This window comes from Natator depressus, chromosome 3, assembly GCF_965152275.1.
Source record: "Natator depressus isolate rNatDep1 chromosome 3, rNatDep2.hap1, whole genome shotgun sequence".
Taxonomy (NCBI): Eukaryota; Metazoa; Chordata; order Testudines; family Cheloniidae; genus Natator; species Natator depressus.
In genome coordinates, this window is record NC_134236.1 from 13,181,904 (window position 1) to 13,193,571 (window position 11,668).

The 11,668-nt window shown below is 46.0% G+C and overlaps 1 long non-coding RNA gene across 1 annotated transcript; it reads right to left on the minus strand.

Moving 5' to 3' along the window:
* Positions 1–643: 643 nt before the first annotated feature.
* On the minus strand, positions 644–11,303 carry LOC141983753 (uncharacterized). Its single transcript, XR_012638494.1, has 3 exons — positions 11,171–11,303; positions 5,977–6,107; positions 644–843 (listed from the first exon to the last, which is right to left on the minus strand). It is a non-coding gene; the product is annotated as an uncharacterized LOC141983753 (long non-coding RNA).
* Positions 11,304–11,668: the final 365 nt, after the last annotated feature.

Sequence of the window (11,668 nt, forward strand, 5' to 3'; positions counted from 1 at the left end):
CGAAATCTGGTACAAAACTGGGGGGTGGGAGGCCTCCCCTAAATGGGTAACAATATTTTGCTGCTGTACAGAAATGGCAAAGCAGCTGGGAGCTCCATTGTTTCTCCCTCTCCAGGGCAGGACCCCATGTGGCTGCCTCAGTTAAACGCTCACTGGCACATTTATTCAGGTTTCTAAGCCTGGGTCTTTGGGATTTGTGCTGCCATTCTGGCTCCTGCAGAGGAGCCTGCTGGACAGGGCATGGTCTGGATGCTCAGGCATAAGAGAAGGGACCTCGCGATGGGGAGGCGAGGGGAGCAGAGGGAGGGTCGACATGCCGTGGAGCACTGCTGTGGGCGTTGCACACTGTGCAGCCAAGCTGGGACGGAACCCAGCTCCTCGGACAACCCCACAAACCAAACGGCTTTGTCAAAGGACCAAGGGAAGGGAAAAGATTTATCCAGGGGAGCTCCCTGAAACAGATAAATATGTATGTTGCCTGGTCTAGGAACACCCCTGGGTGGATTTAACATATGGCAGGGACCATTTATTTTATTTATATTTCATTAAAATAAAAGAGGGAAGGGATATTTGTGGGAAAGAAATACCAAAACAGCCCCCGTCTGCCAAACAAAACACTCACAGGCCTGTTTGCAATGCACCACAGCAACTAGCTACTTTTATTAAAGAGAGAAGAACAAGCTCTTAGGGGTGACACAAGGGCTCCCTTGTGGGTTTTTTCCAGCTTGCGAGATTCTTTGCAGCCCAGATGAAAAGCATCCAAGGATTTTAGAAGCAAGGCGCCGCCTGCCAGATTCTCAGCGATCCTGCATTGACAATTTCTGCTGCCATCGCTCACTCTCTCTGTTGCAAAAAGGGAAGAAACTCTCACATTCTATGTTTATAACCATTAAAACAAGGACAACATAACGTTCCATTTCAAATGCAAGGTAGAGCAGGAATTTCCCCATCATTGAATAGTGTGTGTATATGAAACACCAACAGACCTTGGTCACTGTCTGGCGGGATTGAATCTGGGGTCTCTGGAGCTTTGTGCATGAGCCTCTTACCACATGAGCTAAAAGTTAACTGGCCGTTAGCTAAGGCTATAGAGCAGACTCAATCTATCTATTATATCTAAACATGTACTGGCTGCTGACCTGGCTTCTGAAGTAAATATGCCGGACTTCTGAACATGGATCTCCCCTCCCTTTGCCCCAACTCTCCAGTAAAGGAGGCAGATTCTCATTTTCTTACAAAAGTCCTTCCTATTAAGAGTCTACACAGTTAAAGTGATAACCACAAAAAATTAAGTCACTGGGTGATTTAAATAAGAACCCCGGCAAATTAAATATAAAAACTCCTGGAAATATGATGTAAAATATCATAGAAATGTTGAAATTTGAAATTCCATTGAGGGAATTAATCAAAATTGTGAATTTTAAAAATATTGATGATCTCTATGATAGAAAAATAAAACCAAAAACATGTAAGATGTAGAACAACGTGACTCATGTCCATGTTCAGTTTTCCTTTCAAACACATTTTTCTCCATACCTAAAAACTAAAACAATAAATATTTAATTAGAGGATAAATAAGTTATTCTTAAAGAATGCATGGATTATTCTGTCTTCCAGCTCATGTAAGCCTGAAGCCTGACCCTGTTCACATGGCAGTTCCCTACCTGATGATGATCTCTGTACGTGCTCAGTGAAGCAGCCAGGTGAGTAGCAGTGCAGTTGCTACCACGGAGCTCCTATCTTCACATCTCCTATCTCAAAACTGCCTCTATGGTACTTTAGGCCTGGTCTACACTAGGGAATTTGATTGGTGTTACTACGTCGCTCAGGAGTATGAAAAATACACAACCTGAGTGACACAGTGAAACCGATCTAACCCCTGGGGAAGACAGCACTAGGTTGATGGGTGCATTCTCCCATTGATACACATACCACCTCTTGGGGAGGGGCAGTGCCTACACAGATGGGAGAACCCCTCCCCTCGGTGCAGGTAACGTCTCCACTGAAGCGCTTTGGCTCAGCTGCAGCGGTGTTGCTGTGTCACTGTAGCAGTTTAGATGTAGAGAAGAAACCCAAACTGTCTAGGAAAGCCTCTCACCCCTCCCCACTTCCTCTCTGAGTCTTATCCCTGCTGCGACATTAATTTGAGCATGCTGGGCACCTTGTACAGGTTATGGGGAGATCCAGCAGGTAACAAGAAGAACACAAATAGAATTGGCTACAGATAAGCAATGAGACCAAGTTAACTTAACTGTAGGAAACATGATGTTTAAACCAGTAAAAGGAAATTCGGAGCAACGCTAGCACTGAAGTCACCAAAGTTTGTGTTTGCTCTGGAATTCTAAAAGGAGAAATGCAAAGGCTCCAAGTATGTACTGAGCTACCTTAAAGACTGAACATATCATCAGTCCTTAAAGTCCTTAAAGTGCACTAGTGCTTATTGAATTGTATTGCAGAGTGAGCACATCTGATAATATACGTGTGTGACCCACTGGTCAGTGTGTGTTACAGATTCCCCTAGGTGGAGGCTGTGAGTCTGTTACAGGCTCCATCTAGAGACTGGCTCTTTTGTTCAAGCTGAAGATACTTGCACATTTAGCTCTGGAGGTCTCTGGTTCAAACCACAGAGTCCTGGTCCCAGAAGACATGGCTGCCTTCACACATGTGCTCAAAATCGCCTCTGTCCCACAAAAACACACAGGGGCAACACTCTCCTCAGCAAGGCTCCTCATGTTTGCAGTATCTGGACCCAGATGTTTTTTAACACAGTTCCAAGACTGCTGCACAGCACCTGGTTATCTGAAATCCTCACATGTTCATCACTGTGTTCATTTCTAGTTTTTTACACTGTGTCATTCTGGAGGGACCCTACAGTGAGGTCCAGGTCACAAATTGAGTTTAATTGTTCTTCCATTTTTGACTGGAATGATTTGAAAAATACCTTTTCTTCTATGGGAAAATCAGGGTTGTATCCATACTGTGTGGGTGCAGCTTACCTTCTCAGCATCAGACTTGGCCAGTGCCTCCGTTTCTCCTGTTGGGTCAGTGGTTTAGCCCCCATGATGAACCAAAACCTCCCCCATCTGGGGCAAAATAACATTAAAAAGAAAAACACAAAAAGTCTCTGGGCTAGAGATGCTTCCTCAGGGGCTGAGTGACCATTTCCTCCCCTCAACTGCTTTCATGTAGGACTCCCAAATTCTCTGCTCAGCTCTTCTCTGAGCTCCTCTCAGTTTGCTTTTGCAGGCTTCATTTTAAGCCATTTATTTTTGTCAAATCACCCTCCCTGCTCTCTTTCTTGCCAGAGACTCACAACAGGTCCTACCAACTCTAGTCAATCTGAGGACAGCAGGCCTTTCAAATGCAGAAATGATATCCAGAAAGGAGACCTTTCCAGAAAAGGATGAGTGTGTGAGAAAAAGGGGTTATAATGGAATCAGATTGGCAGCTGTCATTATGGTGAATGCTCCCAAGAAAATTCCATGCTTGAATGTGTCCTCGGGTAGTTATTGAAATTAGGATCCTTCTGTCAGTGACTGGAAGAGTGACATAACACTTCTGAACGGCTTAAAAGTATAAGAGTCAATCTGAAGCCGTGTTGCTAGTTATTCTAATTTTTCTGTGACAGATTTGATCATTTTACACTGGGATATGACCCCTCCCCTCCCCCGAAACATAGCTCCATACTTGTACACGTTTCTTTTTGGTAAATTAAGTGCTAGTGTTGTAAAGAGCAGCCATTTTGATCTCATAGGTGATGCACAATGATACAAAGGAGACACATCCCCCACACTCAGTGGTGAAGCAGTTTTAGAACCGGTTGCTAACCCGCTTCCCTGCAGGCGGCGCTGAGGCTTTGATGGGCTCCGGCTGGGAAGTGACGTAACTCCTCCTCCGGCCGCCGGGGGTGCTGCGCTGCGGGAGCCACGTGGGCTGCCACCTGGCCCTGAGCAGGAGCCCTGGTGCTGCTGCTGCTCCCCCGACCCCTGGCCCTGGGGCTCCCGCTGCTGCCTGGTGCGTCCCCGGCTGCTCTGCTGGGCCTGGGCTGCTCCGAGCCGCTCTCCCCGCGAGCACCCACCACCCTGCCTGCAGCCACCCCCTGCCTCCAGCCAGCCCCTGCCGCACCCCCTGCCCTGCCCACACCAGCCCCTATCTCCAGCCACCCCCGCACCCCCTGCCTGCAGCCAGCCCCTATCTCCAGCCACCCCCGCACCTCCTGCCTGCAGCCAGCCCCTGCCTCCAGCCACTCCCTGCCCGGTCCGCAGCCAGCCCCGCACCCCCTGCCGTGCCCGCAGCCAGCCCCTGCCGCACCTCCTGCCTACAGCCAGCCCCCGTCTCCAGCCACCCCGCACCCCCTGCCTGCAGCCAGCCTCTGCCTCTAGCCACCCCCGCACCTCCTGCCCTGCCTCCAGCCACCCCCGCACCCCTTGCCCGCAGCCAGCCCCTGCCTCCAGCCACCCCCGCACCCCCTGCCCTCCCTCCAGCCACCCCCGCACTCCCTGCCTGCAGCTAGCCCCTGCCTCCGGCCACCCCCTGCCCTGCCTCCAGCCACCCCCACACCCCTTGCCTGCAGCCAGCCCCTGTCTCCGGCCACCCCGTGCCCTGCCTCCAGCCACCCCCGCAACCCCTGCCTGCAGCCAGCCCCTGCCGCACCCCCTGCCTTGCCTCCAGCCACCCCTGCACCCTCTTCCTGCAGCCAGCGCCTGCTGCACCCCCTGCCCTGCCTCCAGCCAGCCCCTGCTGCACCCCCTGCCCTGCCCGCAGCCAGCCCATGTCTCCAGCCAACCCCGCACCCTCCTGTCTCCAGACAGCTCCGCACCCCCTGCCCTGCCCTCAGCCAGCCCTGCACCCCCTGCCTCCAGCTAGCCCTGCCCCACGCCCCTGTCTGCAGCTGGCCCCACGTCCACTGGTGCCCTGCAGTTCCCAGGGCAGTAACCCTGTACACCTGCTTCAATGAGGGGGGCAGGGAGCAGCTGGGACCCACACATGTGCACATCCTAGGGTGACCAGACAGCAAGTGTGAAAAATCAGGATAGGGGGTGGGGAATAATAGGAGCCTATATAAGAAAAAGACCCCAAAATCGGGACTGTCCCTATAAAATCGGGACATCTGGTCACCCTAGCACACCCCCAGGGAGTGGTGGGGACCCACACATGTGAAACGGAGCTCATTTCTAGTTCTGGCCCGTCTTTTTAAAAAAGAACTTTAGGGAGGGTTAACACACATCCGTATTTTCCCGGACAGGTCAGGCTTTTTGGTTCTTAAATCGCCATCCGGGAGGAATTTTTAAAATTTAAAAATTCCTCCCGGGAAAATACGGACGTATGGTAACCCTGTTGGTACAAAAAATACATACTGGGGCACATCCCTTAAATCAGAACTTTTTATAGGGAACTGGTTGTTAAGATTTTGGCAGCTCATCACTGCCCGTACTCTCTCCTGGGAAATTTACTTTAGTCCTTCCCCGTTGTTTTCCAAATTCTTAAATGAAACACCAGTATAGACGTACGCCACAGACTGGCCACAGACCCTGTCTGTGATGCCATGTTGGCAAGCCAGAGGGGCTTCAAAATGGGTTGGGGAGAGAAACTGCAATACAGGAGCAATACCTGGCTCACAGAATTGCCCCTATTCTGCCCTCCTTGCAAGCACTATCCTGGGGAGGTGCTGGGTGTTACTGGGTCTCAGAGGGGCAAGCTCTGTAGCACTGAGCACGATGGAGACTCTGGGCTGCTCTGGGTTGTGGACAGACCATAGGCAGCCTGAGTAAAGAAGCTATAAGATTACTCTAACTCTAACATGTAAACCCCAGATAGTCCAGTATCCGAACAGCACAAAAGATTCCTTTGTCTCATGTCCCAGGGTTGTGCCGTGTGCTCTGAGCCTGCAAGGTCATTAAACAGCAGCTATAGAAAGGAGAGACACACATATTCTGTTTACACAGTAATGTCTCCCTTGTGGCATCCTGAACTTACCCATCTCCTTCTACAGCATATCTGCCCAGAACCGCAGTTTCCAAACCAACTGTACTTGGTGTAACATGTATAGGTGCAGAAGCCCCCAGCACGTACACAAGCAAAGGGGTTATTGATAAACTTGGTGAATCCTGCATAGAGAAAAAGAGTCGTGATTTTCATGCACACATAAGTGTAAACAGGAGCTGTGACTGCAGCATGACGGGTGTTTCCCATTAGCTGAATTTCCAGTTCACTGAGACAAGGCCATGTCAGCCCAGAGATCTTCCTGTGACCCCTTGCACTCGATCTTTGATAAGATATAAATGTCTGTAGTTCTGTGCCCGTTCAAAGGCTGCCACTAAGAATTGAGCAGAGTGAATTAATTCAGCAGATCTGCTGGCCTTCTGGCTGCAGGCTTTAGAACTGTAGCACAGAGCATGGGAGTCCTTCACAGCCCCACAGCTGTACAGGATGGAAAGCAGGTAGCTGCCTGCATCACCAACTTCTAATAGTGGGGCAGTGGTTTTGCTGCAATGGTTTGGACTCTTTCTGATTCCAAACACTGATGTACTAAGCAGTATCTACATACTGATTGGCTGAGCAGGGTTGAACTGGCTCAGGACTGGGCTGGGTCGCTGAAACTTTTAGAAAGAGAAGGGTTTAAACCAGTCCCTTGCAGTCTGAATGCCTGATTGTCTGTGAGACTCGGCACAGACATTCTTGTGAAGATTCAGCACTTGGGAATACTTACTCAATGACCAATTGCCAAATTAGACATTCTAAACAGGCTGGTCCTTATGAGAATGTGGTTCATATGTCCTTTAGGGTATTAATATTAGACTATTTTAAACTAGATTTTAGCTGTGCTTTCCTTAAAGTATCCACTGTGACATTCCCCAGGGTACAATCTGGACCACTGAGCATCCGTATTCCCTCAGTTCTCCAACCTGTGATGCCTCCTACACTGTTCTGCTGTGACAGCAACCACTTCTGGTCCTGCTCATGCACAGCCCCTAGCATGTAAAGTCACTCCCAGCTGAATTATAGGAAAACTTCCAGTAAGACCTGTTAGGATATAGATATTCAGGCCTGTCTGTAAAGGCCTGTACTCTAAGAATTTAGGTGTATTCTTATCACTTGGCTAGTTCTAGAGGTATAAAAGAAAGAATCAAAATCACTGTCTGCCGGTGTATGGGCCTTCTCTTACTGTGACAGTCTGAGGCCCTGTTCTTAGGCTAAGGCCTTTGGCTAAGCAGCAGAGGCAGCCATAAACTGGGAAGCGACCGGTCACATCTTCACATTCCAAACTAGTCACATTGAAAGAAGGTGCTATTGGGCTGTTAGGAATACAATCCTGTCCTGATAATGCCTATCGCCTCCAGAGAAAGGGATTGAAGTGTTCTCCGACTGGTTTATGAATGTTATAATTCTTGACATCTGATTTGTGTCCATTTATTCTTTTACGTAGAGACTGTCCAGTTTGGCCAATGTAAATGGCAGATGTCAAGAATTATGACATTCATAAACCAGTCGGAGAACACTTCAATCTCTCTGGTCATGCAATTACAGACATGAAAGTTGTGATATTACAACAAAAAAACTTCAAATCCAGACTCCAGCGAGAAACTGTTGAATTGGAATTCATTTGCAAATTGGATACAATTAACTTAGGCTTGAATAGAGACTGGGAGTGGCTAAGTCATTATGCAAGGTAACCTATTTCCCCTTGTTTTTTCCTATTCCCCCCCCTCCTCAGACGTTCTTGTTAAACCCTGGATTTGTGCTGGAAATGGCCCACCTTGATTATCATACACATTGTAAGGAGAGTGGTCACTTTAGATAAGCTATTACCAGCAGGAGAGTGGGTTTGTGTGTGGGGGGGAGGGGTGAGAAAACCTGGATCTGTGCTGGAAATGGCCCAACTTGCTTATCATACACATTGTAAGGAGAGTGATCACTTTAGATAAGCTATTAGCAGCAGGAGAGTGGGGTGGGAGGAGGTATTTTTTCATGCTTTGTATGTATATAAAAAGATCTTCTATACTTTCCACAGTATGCATCCGATGACGTGAGCTGTAGCTCACGAAAGCTTATGCTCAAATAAATTGGTTAGTCTCTAAGGTGCCACAAGTACTCCTTTTCTTTTTGCGAATACAGACTAACACGGCTGTTACTCTGAAACACTTCTGTATTGTTTTGTCATTATAGGTCCCACTTTGCTATAGTTTGTCTGTCTAATCTCTGTCTGGTTCTGTGATTGTTACTGTCTGCTGTATAATTAATTTTGCTGGGTGTAAACTAATTAAGGTGGTGGGATATAATTGGTTACATAATCATGTTACAATATGTTAGGATTGGTTAGTTAAATTTCAGGAAAATGATTGGTTAAGGTATAGCTAAGCAGAATTCAAGTTTTACTATATAGTCTGCAGTCAATCAGAAAGTGAGGGAGGGAGTGGGTGTGTGGGTGGGGGAGATGGGAACAGGGAATGGGGGTAAGGAAATTGGAATCATGTTTTGCTAAAGGGGGAAATGGGAACAGGGAATGGGGGTAAGGAAATTGGAATCATGTTTTGCTAAAGGGGGAAATGGGAACAGGGAATGGGGGTAAGGAAATTGGAATCATGTTTGGCTAAGGGCAGGAATGGGAACAGGGACACAGGTGTAAGGCTCTGTGGTGTCAGACCTGGGAAGGGGGATACTAAGGAAGGAAACTGGAATCATGCTTGCTGGAAGTTCACCCCAATAAACATCGAATTGTTTGCACCTTTGGACTTCGGGTATTGTTGCTCTCTGTTCATGCGAGAAGGACCAGGGAAGTAAGTGGGTGAAGGAATAAGCCCCCTAACAAGACCTTTCTGAATTATTGTGCAGAGCGACACCAGCAAACTCCCAGTCCCAGCCTCGTCCCCCAGAAATGTGCATCTCGTACTGTTCAGTACCATCCTGGACAACACAAGCTCCTAGAAAGTCTGTCATTTCATCAAAGGAAAAGGATATGCACAGAGCCTGTTATCTCAAGTGAAGGTTGCCAAACACTTCAATCCAAACACTCCCCTGGACCAAAGGGAATTTTCATTGGGTTAGGCCAGAGGACGAGGACACAAGCTGAAAATGTCCAGTCTTTTTAATCTCTCCTCCTATGGAAGCTGTTCCATACCCCGGATCATTTTAGTTGCCATTCTCTGTAACTTTTCCAATAAGAATATATCTTTTTTGAGATGGGGTGACCAGATCTGCGCACAGTATTCAAGATCGGGGAGTACCATTGATTTATAAAGAGGCATCATGATATTTTCTGTCCTATTATCTACCCCTTTCCTAATGGTTCCTAGCATTCTGTTAGTTTTTTCTGTTTGTGCCACTGTGCATTGAGCAGATGTTTTCAGGGAACTCTCCACAATGACTCCAAGATCTCTTTCTTGAGTGGTGACAGCTAATTTAGAACCCATCTTTTTATATGTATAGTTGGGATTATGTTTTCCGAAGTGCATTACTTTGCATTTATCAACATTGAATTTCATCTGCCATTTTGTTGCCCAGTCACCCTGTTTTTTGAGATTTCTTTGTAATTCTTCGCACTCTGCTTTGGACTTCATTATCTTTGAGTAATTTTGTATCATCTACAAAATTATCCCCTTCACTTTTTCCCCTTTTTCCTGATCACTTATGAATATTTTGAACAGTACTGGTCCCAGTACAGACCCCTAGGGGACACCACTATTTACCTCTCTCCATTCTGAAAACTGACCATTTATTCATACTCTTTGTTTCCTGTCTTTTAGCCAGTTACTGATCCATGAGAGGACATTCCCTCTTATGCTATGAATGCTTATTTTGCTTCAGAGCCTTGTCAAAGTCTTTCTGAAAGTCTAATTGCACTATATCCACTGGATCACTCTTATCTATATGTTCATTGACCCCCCTCAAAGAATTCTTCTAGATCGGTGAGGCATGATTTCCCTTTGCAAAAACCATGTTGACTCTTCCCCAGCTCATCGTGTTCATCTATGTGTCCGATAATTGTGTTCTTTACTATAGTTTCAACCAGTTTGCCTGGAACTGAAGTATGTTTGGGATCAAGTCTGAAGGGACCATTGTGATCATCTAGTCTGAAGGTACTTCCCCAAAATATTGCTTAGAGGGTATCTTCTAGGAAAAAAGCCCCCCAATGTTTCTTGATTGAAAAAGTATCAGGGATGGAGATACATTGGTAAATTGTTCCAATGGTTAATTACTTTCACTGTTAACAATTTACATCTCGTTTCTAGACTGAATTTGTTTACCTTCAACTTCCAATCACTGGATCACAAAATACCTTTAGTTACTTGAATGAAGAGCCCATTATTAAATATTTTTCATCATACACATACTTATAAATTGTGATCAAGTCACCCCTTAACCTTCTCTTTATTAAGATAAAGAGATTGAATTTTCTGAGTCTATCACTGCAAGGCATGTTTTCTAATCCTTTAATCATTCCTGTGGCTTTTCTCTGAACTCTCTCCAACTGATCAACATTCTTCCTGAAGTGTGGACACCAGAACTGGATACAGTATTCAAGATGTGGTCACATCTGGAGGTGCAAATACATAGGTAAAATAACCTCTCTACTCCTACTCAAGATTTCCCTCTTTCTGCATACGAGTTATGTATTAATCCTTTTAGCAATTTTAAGTTGATTAATCATCCACAACCCCCAACACATTTTTCAGAGTCACTGCTTCCCAGGATGGAGTCCCTCATCCTATAACTGTGGCCATCCTTCTTTGTTCCTAGATCTATACATTTAGATTTAGCTGTATGATTGTTAACTTGTTCCCAGCTTACCAAGTGATCCAAATCCCTCTCTATGAGTGACCTGTCCTTTAATTTTTGTCACCTGCTAAGTTTATAGGTGATGATTTTATGGTTTTTTTCAGGTCCTTTATAAAAAGTTTGACTCGTGTGGTGGCAAGAACCAATCCCTGTAGGACTCCACTAGGTAGAATGTTGGTGATAGTATTACAGGTCATAGTTCAGCCAAATCTGATTGGATCTTAATAGGAACATTAAAGGCACCTTTCTCACCCCAGGACTATTCTCCTGTTAAATGTCAAGTATCTACTGAAAACCATACAACTGGAAAAATTACAATAAAATTGTTTAGAAATCTTCGTACAGACTCACAAATGTCCTTCTATATTCTCCCTTCATTTCATTAAGATCTTACCTGGAGTGCTTTGCAGCACCAGGAAAAAGACAGCAAAGAGCAGGTAGACAATCTTCATGGCTGAAGTTTGCCTGGGAACTCAACGTTGCTGGAGAGAAAAGACTGCAAAATAGACAGGAGATGGAGAGTCTCTATTTATGGGCTACAGGGATTGTGAAATGCTGATCTGTTGAAATCTTTTTTGAAGCATGTCACATTTACTAAGTTTGTGCTGCAATCTGTTTATAATTATCATCATAATTATAATTTGCACAGCATCATAAACATTCCTGGAGAATTTCAGGGAAACATAGTAGCCAAGTTCCTGCCTTGAGGAAATTACAATATGAATATTTACAACTAGCAAACCTCTACTGCCTGATTGATAGCCTCTGAAAAAATGGAAAGCCTCCCATTAAATTGAAATGAGGGTCCTTTTGCAGAGAACAATTTCAGAATACAGCTGTACCTTGGAAGCATTGGCAGTGGGGCGTGTGCATTTGTGTATTTGTTTTATAC